The sequence below is a fragment of the Strongylocentrotus purpuratus genome, unplaced genomic scaffold (genome assembly GCF_000002235.5).
Source record: "Strongylocentrotus purpuratus isolate Spur 01 unplaced genomic scaffold, Spur_5.0 spur5_scaffold_2, whole genome shotgun sequence".
Classification (NCBI taxonomy): Eukaryota; Metazoa; Echinodermata; class Echinoidea; order Camarodonta; family Strongylocentrotidae; genus Strongylocentrotus; species Strongylocentrotus purpuratus.
The window spans coordinates 41,475,312-41,491,663 of NW_022145605.1; the positions used below are offsets into that span (position 1 = coordinate 41,475,312).

The 16,352-nt window shown below is 35.5% G+C and overlaps 2 long non-coding RNA genes across 2 annotated transcripts; both read left to right on the forward strand.

Annotated features, from left to right (window-relative positions):
* The first annotated feature begins 1,094 nt into the window (after positions 1 to 1,094).
* LOC105442671 lies at positions 1,095 to 2,850 on the forward strand. The gene is made up of 3 exons (XR_004065092.1): positions 1,095 to 1,239; positions 1,898 to 2,029; positions 2,563 to 2,850. It is a non-coding gene; the product is annotated as an uncharacterized LOC105442671 (long non-coding RNA).
* A 9,459-nt stretch (positions 2,851 to 12,309) lies between these two features.
* Positions 12,310 to 15,261, forward strand: LOC105442672. The gene is made up of 3 exons (XR_004065093.1): positions 12,310 to 12,376; positions 12,755 to 12,918; positions 15,236 to 15,261. It is a non-coding gene; the product is annotated as an uncharacterized LOC105442672 (long non-coding RNA).
* Positions 15,262 to 16,352: the final 1,091 nt, after the last annotated feature.

A 16,352-nucleotide genomic window follows, 5' to 3' on the forward strand; every position in this document is an offset into this window, starting at 1 on the left:
GTTCAATCATTTACTTTACTTTTGGGTATATTATTGAATGTTTGAAAGTAAAGATACATCGGTATGACACAACGCTCCCATTGCATTGTCTAGAATCCTATTCGTTCATCAGCATGGTAAAAAGGTTTCATGGTCCTCATATATGTATATAGGTTACGCTCATGTCCAATGGGAACCAGATAAACCAGGGACGTGATAGAGAAGGACTTGAATCAAGCCGCACTCCTTTGACCCCATGCTCCAAACCGCCGAAAAGTTGTGCGCTATTCTGCAACTGTTCAGGTGGTGAGATAAAAGACCGCATGAAATTTCAGGATTTAGAATTCCTACATCAGAAAATGGTATCACAGCAACTGTTCACTGTCACTTTCAATGATTTCTCATACATTGTTGAATGTGTACAGAGTAGAACAAGCGAACACAAACTTGTGTAATTTTGTTCCTTTTTTCCAACTGCAAAAATACAAAAAAAAACGCTAAAACACGCATTAGCAAACTTAAAGTTATCGAAGATTGTAAATCATGGATTACATAACGGGACATTAAAACATGCATAAATTAGCGCATTATTCTAAAATATTGAGTTTTTGTCAGCATCTAATTTGTCTGTTACCAACTCTGGCACAAAAATTATAGGAAGGGCGGAGTCCTAAATTTGAAAAATTGTTTGATGCACTATTCCCAATACATTTCCCATTTGAAGTTTATGATTTACACTGAAATCTTGCCATCAATTTGATATTTTGTAATAAATGTGAAAATGGTGCCTGGCCTCCAAAAATCCCTGCAGTGGAAGCGAGGCTCGGAGCATGGAACTTCAAAGCCAAGTGGAATGTTACACATCCAATTGTTACGCTTTAGAACTCACGAATGCATTTGAATAAATTACACAAGAATTTCGACTCATTTCTTTCACCTCCTTGGATAAACTAGCTCTGCCTGATATGCTCGGCTTTTACCATGATAACCAGAGCGATAATGTCAAAACGCCACGAGCGATGAGCCCTCTCTTTAAGAAGCTATTATTATTAATTCACATGATTTCTCTTTATATTCCTTCACATCTAGTTCCGTCTGTTTGTCCCATCGGCTACTTTGGAGCTAACTGCACTCAGAAATGTAACTGCAGAGATGCCACAGCGTGCGAAAAGGAGTCTGGATTTTGTGCCGAAGTTGAAGGAATATGTGACATTGGATATCTTTCTGATTCTGTTGATTTCCCATCAAGCTGTATAAAATGTAACATTATTCTTAGTTTATAAGTTTAATATTTATAAATCCATTCATACAGCACCCACTATTTCTCCTACAACTTAAGACATTCATGAATTGACCAAAAGACGGATAGTGTCCTGATATTTTCAGTGAGATTTTTCGTAGAGAAGTCAAGCTTTCATTATGTTTTCCTTTTAACAATATAAACGCCAAAGGATTGCGCTTAAATAAAGATTGAAAATAACGAGGTGAGAATGATGGGGCTTTAGGAGAAGGGGGCTGCTGCCTTTTCTCTCCTGTAAATCTTTAAATTCCTAAGATTCGGGTCCCTAATTAACGGCGAGATTTATTTTTGAGAGGGAAATATTTAACATCATTAACAGGAATTATTTTGCTGGCTATGCGAAATTTTGTAAATATGGAAAGCTGTATTCGGGCAAGATGCTCTAACGTATATTTATAAAAGTTTTTTTTCTGTCACTGAGGATATTTGTTCATAATACTTAATGCAAGAAAATATCACCCTTCTATTAAAATGGTAAGAGTATCACATTTTTGTTTTGAGCAAAACTAATACATATATGCACTGGTAACTATTATATTTGATTTCGAAAGAAATAAACCACTTAGTCTGAACTGTTATAATGTAATTCTTTCCCGACACACTTCATTTCTCGTGTAGTTTCTGGATGCTACAGCTCTTGTTCAAAGACATGTCATTGTTCTGGTGGTGCTGAGGATTGTAACTTTCTGACTGGTGATTGTTTGTCATCCATCTGTCATCCAAGATGGATAGGGGATCATTGCCAAACAGGTAGGATAATATTGCCCTCTTCTGTGTTTTAAAGAATATGCTGTAAAATAATATTTAAAGACATAACACTTTTATAAGCCACACGTTTTCAATAACTTTAGCTGAGGCAGCCCTCATTAGCACACTGTTCGTTTTTGGGAATCAATCTAGGCCTTTTGAGAAGACTGAGAAGTGCACATAGTGTATATCGAGCCAGATGCTGGCATTAATGGTTCAAGAGGGAGCTGGAGTGGGGGTTCTCAACTCCCATCCCTACAAAAGTCTTCAAGCCCCCCCCCCCCCCCCCACTTTTTCGCGAGATAAATACAGAAAATGTATGCAAGAATCCCAAGCACGGAAGCCCCAGCCCCTCCTCCCTCAAAAGTTTTTTTTTCAGAACCGCTCCTGGCTGGGTGGCGGGATTCGAACCGTAAACCATTTGATATTTCACAGTCCCGTGATTTATCTTCTAGCCCTCGTCACGACACAAGCCCACGTCACAAAAAAAGCTGATGGTGATGACCATTTCTTTCTATTCTTTCACCAAATTTTAGATCGCTTTGAGACGAGCTCGGAGAAGACCAACCCAGGAGTGGCGATCTTCTCTTGTTCGTTCACGGCGTCACCAGGGCAAGCTCTCAGCCCCGCGGACATCAAGGCTGCTCTTGGGGACTTTTTTGCAGCGAGCTGGATTTCACAAAGCAGCTCTATATACATAGATAGAACCCTCAACAATTCATTTATTCACGTCGATGTGGGACCAGAGAAAGCAATTTACTGCTTCGTCGGAGATCCTGAAATCCCTTCAGAGTTCGTGTTCATAAGGCTACCTCCAAGACAATTCTTTGGTAAGCACTAAGCACTATAAGCATTTCCTAGTGCATAATTGCCATGTACAAGTTTACATTGCTTCGTCTGTTGTTTCTCATACTAGCGGTCTTTGTACTAATTTGATGAACAATTTGCATAGCACTCTTTAAATGGGTGAAAAATTGCTATAATACTCTGTGAAGTTGAAGAAAAAGGCTTTTGGAAATTATCTTTATTTTTCTAGAAATTAAACAAATGGTTAAAGAACATAATTGTATGCGCACCAGTTTGTAAAAATTGTAGCCATTCATTCCTTTAAATGTTGGCTCGGGGTTTATATTTAACATGTACAACAAGGACTATTGTGATATCCATGAGAAAGAGTGATTTTTATGACCACCCACGGATAACTTCATGATTTAAAAAGAGTTTATTTTCTTGGACGCAATTCGTGTTCCGAAAATTACTTTAGTTTGATAGTTTAGAAATATAAGATATAAGAATTTAAGTGTAATTTGGGGTGAAATCCTTTGCTTTCTATGAGGAACAGGGAGAAGAAAATTATTCCCACCTTTTTCTTATTCCTTGTTTTCACGTTTAATTAAGGGGTCGGGGGGTCGGTCAATATCTTTAAAAAACGATCTACTTTAATGATAAAAATTTGCGTGCTCGTAAGTAACTTTCTCAAAAGGTAGTCATGTTTTTAGGTCTATGCCTTTCAAATATTTGATTCGATGTACGAGCGATTCATTCAAACTGACTCTGTTTTCACAATATTTCTATGGGGGGGGGGGAGTGGTAGTAAGAAAAATATATCCATGGGACAAGTAAAGCCACTTCCCTTCAGAGAATTTACCTGTCTTGCCTTTTTGAAAGATCCCTTTAAGCATATTATACTTCCATAAGTAACTTATTGCGATTTACCCATTTTCATTTGTCTAAGTCTATGTATTTCATGTTTCTTCTTTACACTTTTTTGTAATCGCAATGGTACTCTTCATTTTTAGCGCTACTAACTGATTGATTTTATTGTTATAATCATCAGTATTATTATTATTTTATTCTTTTTAAAATTAAATTTTACTTTTTGTTTGTGTCTTGACACTTACTTATGAAGCGTTACCAAGCTTTAATGGTGCACCAGAAATACTTGAATTTGGATACTACCACGCAGCCATCGGTTGGAGACAATGGGACTCTAGCTCTGATACCGGGGAAGGACCTATTGTTGGATACAAGATATACGTGCGATCAGGTAGCAATGTCGTGTTGGCTAAAGAAGTACAACCTCCAAGCATGGTGAACAATACGGACCGTTCCTTATCGAAGAGGTCTGCTGAAAATGCCAGTGAGATGGTCATGTATAACGTCAGTGGACTTGAAGCAGGATCAACGTACTCTGTCCAGATTGCAGCGATACGAGATGGTATCAACGGTGAAGGAGAACAAGGACCAGCATTGACATTTACAACTGAAAGTGGTAGGTTCTATAATTTATTCCCTCCTGCCTTCTGAGCTCGTTCCTCTCATCTTTTTTATACGCGTTATTTTGACGACTCATATTTAAGAAATATATAAATGCTTGAAATATCATGAACCAAATTTAAACAAATTAACAGCTTATATTTCGAAAAATGAAGAATGTAGATACTGATGATTACAACGTCAATACATTTTCCATTAATCGAACAATGATCACAAACCCACACATGCACGCACCCTGTGGAGCGCGCGGACACACACAAATCGTTCCTGTTTTCACATGAATCATCAATGTCTTGCTGTGGTAGTAACCTACTGGACCTGTCTGTTTTCACGCGATATTACAATCGATTATGATCATATGCTAGTATGAGATTCATTTATTATATATATATATATATATAACCTCTGATGCTACCTTGGTATTTCTAATCTATAGTATCTGATTCATTTTTAAATGTATCTATTAACTCGGATACTGTCTTGGTATTTCTAACTCCAGTCATTCCTTTTCACTATCATCCAAGGTCCAACACCAACCTCTTCACCTACTACTTCTTCTCCACCAAATTCAACTTCGGCTGGAGGTTCTTCAAGTTCCATAGCAACTGTCGTAGGAAGCGCTGTTGGTGCTATTGTTGTGATTGTTATCGCTATAATTCTCATCATCATCATCTTTTACAAGCGAAGGAGGTTAGAGAGATGCCTTGTATTTAACTTGACCCTCTCATTAGTCCATTCTCATCGAACATTTCCATGCAAGATGCTAAAACAGTATGACCATCAAAAATACAAGAGGAATAATGAATGTATTTTTGTTTTAAATCGATTAAGTTATTTCATTCATTTTTTATTCTTCTTCTTTTGATTCATTCACTGTAAATATAAGCATAACTTGTTCAAATGTTATGGTATCCTGTTTAAAAGACTTGTTATGTTAATGTCATGCTTTGTAAAATTACCGTAATAATTCCCACATGTCATGGTGACATGTTTACATAAACCCTTTTATTCGGACTTGATAATCTTTCAATTTTTTTTTAATGAAAGCAATTTATTTATACTTGTATAATATCAACTTTCAGCAATGAATCAGCTACAAAGTCTAACGGGAAGGAGTCTGATTCGTCTCCGCAGTATGAGAACCCTGTCTTTGATCCGTCAAAGACAGATGTCCATACCTACCAAGACCTGCATACCAACACCAATACCTACCAGGGTCTGAATACCGATATTAAGAGCAATGAGAATCTCACCGACCATCATACCTACCAGGGTCTGAAGAAACCTGATCAAGAAGCTAACTACGAAGAATTAACTGACGCCATACAGAGAGATTATGACAACGTGGAAGGCATTTAAACAGTACTATGATTAAGAATTAAATACATAATTATTGTCTTATTGTGCAGCTCAAGAATTTAATTAATGAGATGAAAAAGACACGAGTCCATCACAATAAGTTGAGTTATCAAGAAAATTGATTACATATAATTAATGTCCAAATATCAATCATCCCGTGGAGATGAAACCATACTTTAAAATCGTGAAATATGAAGTTAATCTTGATAACTGTAAAAAGTATGATGATATACTTAGAAATTAGAATACAAGGATGAATAATCGTCAAAAACTATTGTGACTTTCCTTTCTCCGTCTATAGTTCATTTACCGTGTCTATTCGCGTTATTCCCAAATCTCTTGATATCACAGATCAGAAGAAAGATTTCCTTTTGAAATACCATGATTTGCAGAAGTCTGACAAATTTGGGTAGAAATAGTTGTGTTCCACCAGACTTTACCTGAGGTCCACCACTACACATGAAAGTCAGGGTATGGGATTAGTTTCTTTAAATGGGTTTATATATACTTATTTTCCTTCAAGGAAGTTGGTTTCCTACAGCACTGTCATTTTCTGAATAATGTGATTGATGTATAAACAAAACTCTTTCACCATGGAGTAACAAAAGATGGTAATATTGTCGAAAATTATATATTTTTTCTATCTGCAGAGGTATCTGTTGCGAATGATTTTATAATCTTATTTTTGATATAAGATATGTTTTGAACGATTCGATGCAGGTGCAAATACAAAGGAAAATGTATTGAGTCATGTATATATATGTATAAAGTATGAAGACATATTCCATCATGTTAATCGTGTTTCGAGATATCAGTAGAAAAAATATAATATAATATTAGATAGCTTAGACAGATACCGAGATGTGATTGGTCCAAAGCTCGTCACGTGATATCAATTGCGAGGATCCAAATTGTTATATTTTCCTGGTTGGTTATATTTTACCGGCTGGTGAAATGAATATATTTTTAATCAATGCATGTCGCCCTCTTGAGGACTGTATATTACCAATTACACACATTACACCATTACCGGGGGTCATTTCATTTTTTCAATATTTTTTTTTCATGATTTTTTTTTTCCCCTTAAAATTATTTTGTCCACATTTTCTTTTTTTCCCGAAAAATGTTTTTTTGGGTAAATTTTTAATTTTATTTTTATTTTTTTTTTCTTCCCGAAATTTTTTTTTTGGGGGGTAAGAATTTTATTTTTTCCCAAAATGTTTTTATAAGGTTCTTTTTTCTTAAACTATCTTGACAGATTATTTTTCCGTAATTTTGATTGTCTCCGAAAAAAATTTAGGGCAAAAAAAAATATGGACCCCCCCCCCCCCCCCCCCCCCCCCTCCCACAAAAAAAAACAAGGCTATCTAATATAACAGTTATTGACTGGCAGGGGGTATATAACATTCTTTGGACCTGACGGGAGTTATATTTTCCCTCGTGACCATATGTTCCCTCAGCGCTGCGCGCTTCGGGAAAATATAACCACTTGGGAAATATAGCTCCCTTCAGCGGTCCAAATAATGTTGTATTACACCCCCTGCCAGTCTATAACTGTATAATACTGCACTCTTTGTCTGTATTGATAACTAGTGTTGTCACCTGCTATTGCAGCTGGAAATAATTATTTCAGCACTTGTAGACAAGAATTAATAAATCCTAAATTGTTATTATTCTTATTGTTATCATTTTCGCTACTGCTACTAATGATAATAATACATGTACTACCACTATGCTACTAATACTCCTCCTCCTACTACTACGACTACTGGTATTACTACTACTACTACTACTACTACTACTACTACTAATACTACCATGACTGCTAGTATTACTATTACCACTAATACGACTTACTACTAATACTACCACTACTTCTACTAAACAGTGGAATTCAAGTTGATTAGTATGTCAACGATGATGTGATAGGATTTGAACGATGAATTGTAAATATGAAAATGTAAAGTTGCAAACATAAGCACAGACTATGCACAATAAAAACCAATTGGAAATAATTATGTTATGTAAGGGTGGATGTTTAGGTGATAGGATTTGAACATTGAATAGTAAATACTTACATGTAAGTTGCGAACATTAACACAGGTTTAGGTTAGAAATTGAATAGTAAAATTAGAAGTTAATTGGTAGAATTATATAATGCAAATCAAGTCAGCATAAATATATTACCATTATGAGCATGAGATTTCTAGCACATATCAAAAGTAAATAATGGCAAATATAATTACTAAACAGTGGAATTCAAGTTGACTGATATGTCAACGATAATGTGTTAGGATTTGAACGATGAATTGTAAATATGAAAAGGTAAGTTGCGAACATAAACACATAATATGCACAATAAAACCAATGTGAAAGTATTGGCCATTAAGTAAAGGTGTATGTTTAGGTTAGAAATTAAATATTAGAATACGATATACATGTGGTGGTGGTGGTTATTTTACCTGACTGCTAAGAAAGCGTAAAGTTAATTGGTAGAATTGCATAATGCAAATCAAGTCAGCATATATATATTACCATATGAGCATGGGACTTCTAGCACATATTAAAAGTGAGTAATGGCAAATAGAACGCACAACATGTCAACGTGAAAGAAGTATAAACAATAAAGAATGAAAACGCAAAAAAAAGACTTACTTGTTTTGTGTAAACTCGTCAATTTGTACTTTGAACGTTTCTTAATAAATGTTATCCATCCAATTATTAAAGCAGTTTGGATTTTGGGACATTGTGCTAGAAAGGCAAAAAAAATTAAATAAATTATGAAATTCATACATTAATAGACAAAGTTTGGAATACGACTCAGATTCAGTTCCAATAACCACAGAACAAATCATCACCGTTTCATTAGCACACAGTCTACATTGTACAAGTAACTGCAGAAAACAAAAATTAAAGTCTACAAAGTACAAATAATATAGGCCTACATTTTACCAGGCAAAGCCTAATGGTACAATTTCATGTTTTTTGTTCATACCAGAGAAAAATGATTTATTTGTAACTTACCTCAAATATTCCTGAAGACACGTATCACAATAATGATGTCCACAGTTGGTGATTTGAACTGGATCCCTCATAGGATAGCGGCAAATAGGGCAAACAAATTGCCTCAATACCTTGTCACGGAACTTGCACTTAAAGCCGGGCATGATGATCGAGTCGTCTGCTACACTAAGCTGCCGTAGGAGATTGCACGCAATGACAGAAACCGGGTTAAATCCTGCAATAGGTGTGTTGATAATGATCACGATGATCTGGATCACTGGTGTGAATAGGACCTGGCTTGTTGAATGAAATAGTGGAAGTAATAAATCCGAAAACACACAGAAAAGATAAATTCAGAAGAGCCGGGTCAAAAACACACGATTGTTTCCACGTGTGATGAGCTAGAAGCAATAAAAACAGAAGAAACGATCGCTGATATCGGAGACTCGACGAAACCAAATGTCTGGAGGGGTGTCAAGTCTAATTATTTGGGTGCAATATTACTGTAAACTTTTATTTGAGTTAAAATCAATCGACCCAAAAGGCCTCTACCATAATAAAGTCAAATTCACTCATACTTTTGATACATACATTTATTAAATCTGTTGTATGGTTAACTGAATCAAAATATCGTATATTTATTACACTTTATCCCCTTTATGTCCTATTTAATTCTCTTCACCCCAAAGTTGTAAATGGTGTAGGTTTTTTGTGTACTAATTTATGTTTATTTCATTGTAATTCTTGATTTTATAGGGGCTCATGTTGGCTTGAATATTTCTCATTTGATAGCAGGCCAAATTGATAAGTGCTGCCCGTGTTAAAACAAGGTTTGTAACATAGACTACTTAAATAAGGAGACAAAATTTTTGCCACAAGATGGCAGCAAACATATTTGTTATGTTCTGTCATTGACTTTTTCTAAGCTCTTGAATGGTACGATCGTTGTAATACCTTATCACGGTAGGGAACATAGGTATGCAACTGCGCACAATGGCGTTTCTAAGGGGGAATGGGGAGGCGGGGGGGGCGCATTTGTCCCGGGCGGCAAAATAAGAAGAAGAAAAAAAAAAAAAGAACATGCAAAAGAAAGACAGAGAAAGGGAAGAAAAGTCACGATCCTTAAGGATTATACACCCCCCCCCCCCAGGAAGAAAGGTAAATTGTATTAGAAATCCAGTTTTTGAGGGTTAAAGCTGCGAACAGGTCTACAGCTCTGTCGCTTTGCTCTCTCACATTTTTTCTCACCCCTATATGAATTGAAATTTTCATCAGTACATTAGAACGTATGACAAAATGTGTTTATTCGTCTTTGGGAAATTGAGTCTTAACCCTATTTAGCCCCGGCTATTTTGAAACTGCAATGCCCGGGGGGCGTGGGGGGGGGGGGGGGCTTCTAAGGCCCCCCCCCCCTATGATCTCGGACGTGAAACGCCCGATCGCCGCGAAAATTTGCATAAATGTCAAGTGAAGTGTATAGAACACTATGGTAATTTCAATTTCTTGAAAAATTCACTCATTTGCATATTTATGGTAATTTATGCAAATAAGGTCATAAAATTCACATTTTTGCCCATAAATCAAACATTATTCATATTTAAACATTCTTTCTCACTACATATATTTGTTAGACCATTTGGAATAATAATACAACACAAGAAATTGAAGAACCAGGGTTATTCCTTATGTTATCTATTGTTTTGATAATTTCTTATGTATTTCCTTGTTTTTTAAACTTATGTACTTTATTGTTTTTGTTGTTTTTATTTCTCTCTTAATTTGAAAAATGAGATTTCTATATGTTTTGTACACAAATCACAAAAATGAGCGATTTTCGGGCTGACATGCAAAGACAAAAGGACACGTGACTTTGTAATGGTAGGTCCGATTTTCGAAAAATTTCTTTTAAAAGATGCGCAAGACTCGAAAGAAAAAAGTCACAAAATTTCAGTGCAAGATTTTTTTGCGTTAAAAAATTATCGCGAAAAATGTCGAGGGGGGGGGGGCTTCTAAAGCTCCCCCCCGGGCTAAATAGGGTTAATACCGGTCCGACGTCTCTAAAGGTTATGAGGATATTTCGTATATATTTCGTATTTCGTGTATCTCTGCCTTGAAGAAACAACATCTTAATTGGATAAATACATGTTTCACTGTCGATATTACAACCTCCAACATCTCTTCAAATTCTAAAGAACATGCCTTCTAGGATGGTTACCATACCCTGCGCCCCTGGGACCCTCTTTTTTGTGGGGGGGGGGTATTATTTCGGTTGGCGGCGGGGATAAGGAATCCATTTCAAATAGAGAGGCTTGAGCCCCTCACCCCCTTAGAACTGCACCCTGAAGAAGAAAAAAATATATTTATAACAGAAGTCAGTGGTGCACAAATAGAAGGCTGAGTTCTGAGAAAGGTGAAGAGCTTTTTCGTTGTTTTTATGTTAGTGTGGAAGAATATAACAAAAAGTCTCACGAATGGGATAGGTCTCCGAATGCCCTCATACTCGCATTATGATAAGTAACAGCATTTCCTACGTCCTACCTGCGAGCTCCGGAATACGCAGCACCGCACCGGTGTGGCACCCTGGACTCACAAACCATGCTGTGCGGTGCGGTGCGGTGCGGTGTGGTGCGTTCGCGTTCAACGTACCCGTTCGAGAAGCCCCCCCCCCCCTCCCCCACCCCCTGCTTGTCTCGAAAGGGTGCGTTTAGTCTTCCACATCAGTCGTTTGTAATATAATTTAAGGAATATAAATTTGAGTCGTTTAAATTAAAATAATAAAATTGAAACAGAAAGCAATTGTTTGCGTAGTCTTACAGATCAGGCGTTTATAGGAATTAAATCGATCCCCAAACTAATCCTTAATACTGAGAGGTTATGGATATTGGGGGGAAATTTTTCTGCGGTCGAAACGTGACTTCTAATTCTAAAAAAGCCCAGATACACATGATACGATATGGTAAAGGAATCGTTTCCCACATAAAATGTATATGAATTGTTTATTGAGAAGGGATTGCAATTCAAAAGGAAACTGTAGCTTCATAATAAGATTATTTTTTTGGTATTTATTACATAGGTCTAAGAATATATATATATATATTTTTTAACCCCGGCCCATTCGCGGTTGTTCATGGGATACATGCACAATAATGTATACAGCAAGAACAAACTAAAAATCAGTGAGCCAAGGCGTCTTTCATAAAACTATATTTATCTCATGGAAGACCACCATTATTAATGATGATGAGTCACCCTGTCTAAATATCAGAAATACATGAATAAATGAAAAAATTACTGAAAATGAAAGTGTTAAAAAAAAAGAAAACCCACAGTAAGCCCAAGCGTATTTCAGGAAATTATATGTGGCTCAACAGGAAGTTCAACGTTCCTGACCTTACGGTGATGAACGACTTTGAGGAAGTATAGTGCTGCTAAATATGTATTTGTATGAAATAGACTCATTTGATTATGTGTAATGTAAAGTTATTTGCTTTTCGACGTCAATGACAATTGCAGTTTTATACTTCACTCTCTGAGCATAATATATTGGAAACATCTTAAAGACGAATTCAACTTCAACGATTGGCTTTTAACCTGTCATATGAAGTGAATGATTCTTTTTTTTCTTGACCACATTAACACGTATGATAATGTTTCGTTTTCCATTACTGCAATCGTTATTCACTCTGATGTGGATGTTGACATCTTCAATAGGTTTGTATTATCTCTCTAAGAGTTAGAAACAGTGTATGTGTTCGTGGTTGTATGATGTGTCAAAGGATTCCTTTATGCCTACATTTGAATTTCGATTATCTTCTATTCTTTAAAAAACGTGGAATAATACCTCAAGCCGTTTCCCGTTTTAGTTGCCTAATATCTGATACCGTGTATGTAAATTTTTTTATGAAGCTTTATAATTTTAGTTCTATAATGTAACTTGATGCGGGAGCTCCGAAAGAACGGCAGTCACAGTTCATTATAATGTGATGACTCACGCTAATTTGAAATAAAAGTAAACTTAATCACATGAAAATAAAACATTTCTTTCCTAGCATTGCTGTCATTCTCAATGTTGTCTTACCGTGCTTACAGTTGAATGTCAGGAGTGTTCTTCATCAGGGTTGGATGTGTTTGGTGGCTATCGGTACGTCTTCTACCATGCTTTAGATGGTATCGGTAGGACATTCTCTGAAACACGTGCACTCTGTCAAAGCTTAGGGGGTGACATGCCAATCATCACATCAGCTGAACAAAATGTACGTAAATGTAAATACTTTTACGTTGTATTATTGAAACCCTATACAGTTTACCCAATGTGGCTAGTTCTTTTCAACCGTTGCCTACGTATTTCTATGATGTATCGGGATTTTCTGGCAACTTTTGATTTCTTCAGAACAAATAGGGAAGTAAAATATTGCCAAGACTGATAGCAAACATGATATTCTAATTAGCAGGTGCTCTATGAAGTTAAACCTTTCAATAAAACTCTTATTGACATGTATCCCTTATAGTATTAAAATTCCAGATTAACTGTACATTTTGTGATAAAAACAACAAGTTTGGCACACTGATTTGTCAAAATATGATATATTTTAGAAATTCTAATTTAATAAAATACGTTCAGATAGCAGTTTTTACTTTGCAATCGTAATAATTAAGCAGATATAGTTTTGGATGCCCATTTTCTTTCTATAAATAAAGGCCTAACCAAACACAGCTCACATGATAAAGTTGTATTGTATTGACCATGTGTAAAATTATTCTAACCTTGATCAGGGAACCATTATTTTATAAATATAAATGGAGAAAAAAAAAATCGATGGCAAATATTCCCATTATGGTAAAAGGGCCCAAAACGTACGTATGTATTAAACAATGAATCATATTATCTTAACGTAATCGTGTGCTTTGTGATAAAAGCACAACTGTGGCACAAATTTAGATGAATATTTTATTATGAAAACTGAATATTGTGCAATTTTAATTTTAACCCAAGAGGCCCTTTACGACCCAGTTTATAATATAACTACCATATGGTACATTTCCCTGCATAATTACTTTAAGAAAATCATTGTATTAGAACAAAATATGGTTTTTTTTGAAAGAATGTTGAATTCTTATTTCAAATTGTAGGCTACTTAATTATTAAAATGTGTTTTTAGGTGCCTATTGCATCAGCGTATTATAAAGGTAAATAATGTGGGCAAAGTGATTCTAATAGTAAGGCAAACACTACTCCTTTTAAATAACCAGAAAATCTGGCACAAGCGCCCATTATGAAAAAAGGCCCAACACAGTAACTGAACCGGCTTGCAAAATATTCCTTTGCAAGGGTTTGCTCGTTCCACAATGTAGGCACCTAAATATTAAGGTGCAACCTTTAGATATTGCCTGGTTATTGATCAAGTTAATATGAGGACAAATATACTTAATATTTGGGACCAATGAACCTCGGTGAAGGACCCATGTACATGGCCAATACTTGTATCTTGGATAGACTTATTCCTTTGGCACCCTTATTATATCGAATATTATGTGCCAGTATTTCTATACATATATATAAGATAAACAGATATGGAGATATAGGAATTCCTGTCTTTACACGCCTTTCCACGTTAAATAGACATTTACTTATTTAAAGCCATATTCTCTTTATACATAATAATTATCAACTTATAAAGACGTTTGCGCTTCAAACATTTTTAGTTTATGCACTGTTCCTACTATGTATTATATCTCAATGTAACCACTGACTTGTATTATCTGTAAACGATTATTTTACAAGGTGAAAAAATAAAACAAACAAACATCCTGATATGACCCCGAGGCGCGCCGGGGTGGTCCCCGAGAGCCAGTATAGAAACAGCTATGCTTCGAATATTAAAGCAGTCGATATATCTTTTTTTATACCGAATTCACAAACAAATCTACAAAGAATCTATGGCTAATCCCTTTGAAAAGGCTTGTGAAAAGCTCCTTATTTTCATTTTCATATATGTCCCGGAGCACTCTCATATCTTTTATTTCTAACTTTAGTTCCTCCTGTAATCGGATTATCCCTTCTTTCACATGTTTAACATATTCTACGTTTCCACAAAGACTATTGTTAAATATCCAATAAGATCCATTACTCTTTTCTATATTCTTTTCTGTTTTATCGTAGAGAAACATAGATAGATAAAATAGATCAATTTTTGGCAAATTCTGCGACGACTGAAATTGGTGCTTGTGTCCGCTGTCTCACGATTTCCACCAGTACACTTAAAGAGAGAAATTTTTATAGGTTGTAGTGTCTGGAAAACGTGACATCTAAAGCTACGATTAAATATTTTCAGAATATTCGAGCAATATTCCCATCGTAACTATTGCCGTAATCACTAATGAGCAGAAAATGTTGAGGGGGCTTCATTAATTTAGCTAGGAACACAATGCATGCGACTCGGATATCTTTTAATCGGGGAAGGCGAGATTGGGTGTTCACCCCCACCTCTCCACCGAAATGAGAAGTTTTGAATTTTGCCTCATTGATATCAATTTCCAAATGTATACATGTTATATTCATAACATAAACAGGATTTCATTGCCATGAGATTAATGGTGGGTTATGGTAACTATTACATCGGCTTAGAAGACATGGATGAGGATGGTACATACAGATGGATTGATGGAACGGCCCCTGGGTATGTATCAACTATCAGCGTGATAAAATTCCACTCCTTTTTTTCAATTCATTTTTTACCATAAGGATTTCTTCATTATGATAATGACCTACTTTCTAGTTTCTAATTAAGTGAGGAAATTATTGTGAAACTCTAAAGCTTTATTCAAATGATCTTGAAATACAAATCTGTTCTGGGTCATAACATTACATAAATAATTTAAAAACAATTGCTGATAAACCACATTTTGATCAAATCTCAGCATTCCAGGACTATTCTGAGTCATGCAAAATCACGAGTTCCAAATTGAATTGGCTTACATGTCATATAATGGGCCAGTTTTTGTCGAAAGCCCAATCGCTGTAGAGTGCTGAAGCCAATCAAGTTTTCAGTCTTTACAGCATGAAATTAATATTGATCCTTAATTCATATGAAATCTGCAAAAAGTGGAATGGTATTAGTAAAGCTCTTTTACGCTCCTAAATCACCTTTAATTTTCTGCCCATTATTTGTTATATGCCAAAAACTAATTTAAAAAAAACACTGAAATTAGGTTGCCTCAAGAAACATATCTTTTATATCGCCAAATCAACCTTTAAATTTCACGCCTGTAAAAGGCATGTTTTCTGCACGAAAATGTTTTTATCGAAGTTATGTATGATAATGCCATAATCTACAAGTATAAAACTTGTTCTGAACTCAAGGTTTGTGGACGAAAGAAATTTTTTAAAAAGTCGAGTGCAATACCAAATCTACCAATTCAATGCAATTACCAATTTTAGTCACAGGCACTTCATATTGATTTACCAGAAGATGTAATGTTTTTTTTTTCTTTCTTCAAAAGACAATCGAGTCATGATGTAGTAGAACTATGTCTCATATATATTGTTAGTATTTCTGTGGAAATTATGATGTGATTGAATCTAAGTTTCTTTATTAATCCTATTTAATATATATAAATAAATTACTTCCAAGGTATACCAACTGGGATACTTCTCTATATGCCGACCCGAACCAACCACCACCACACT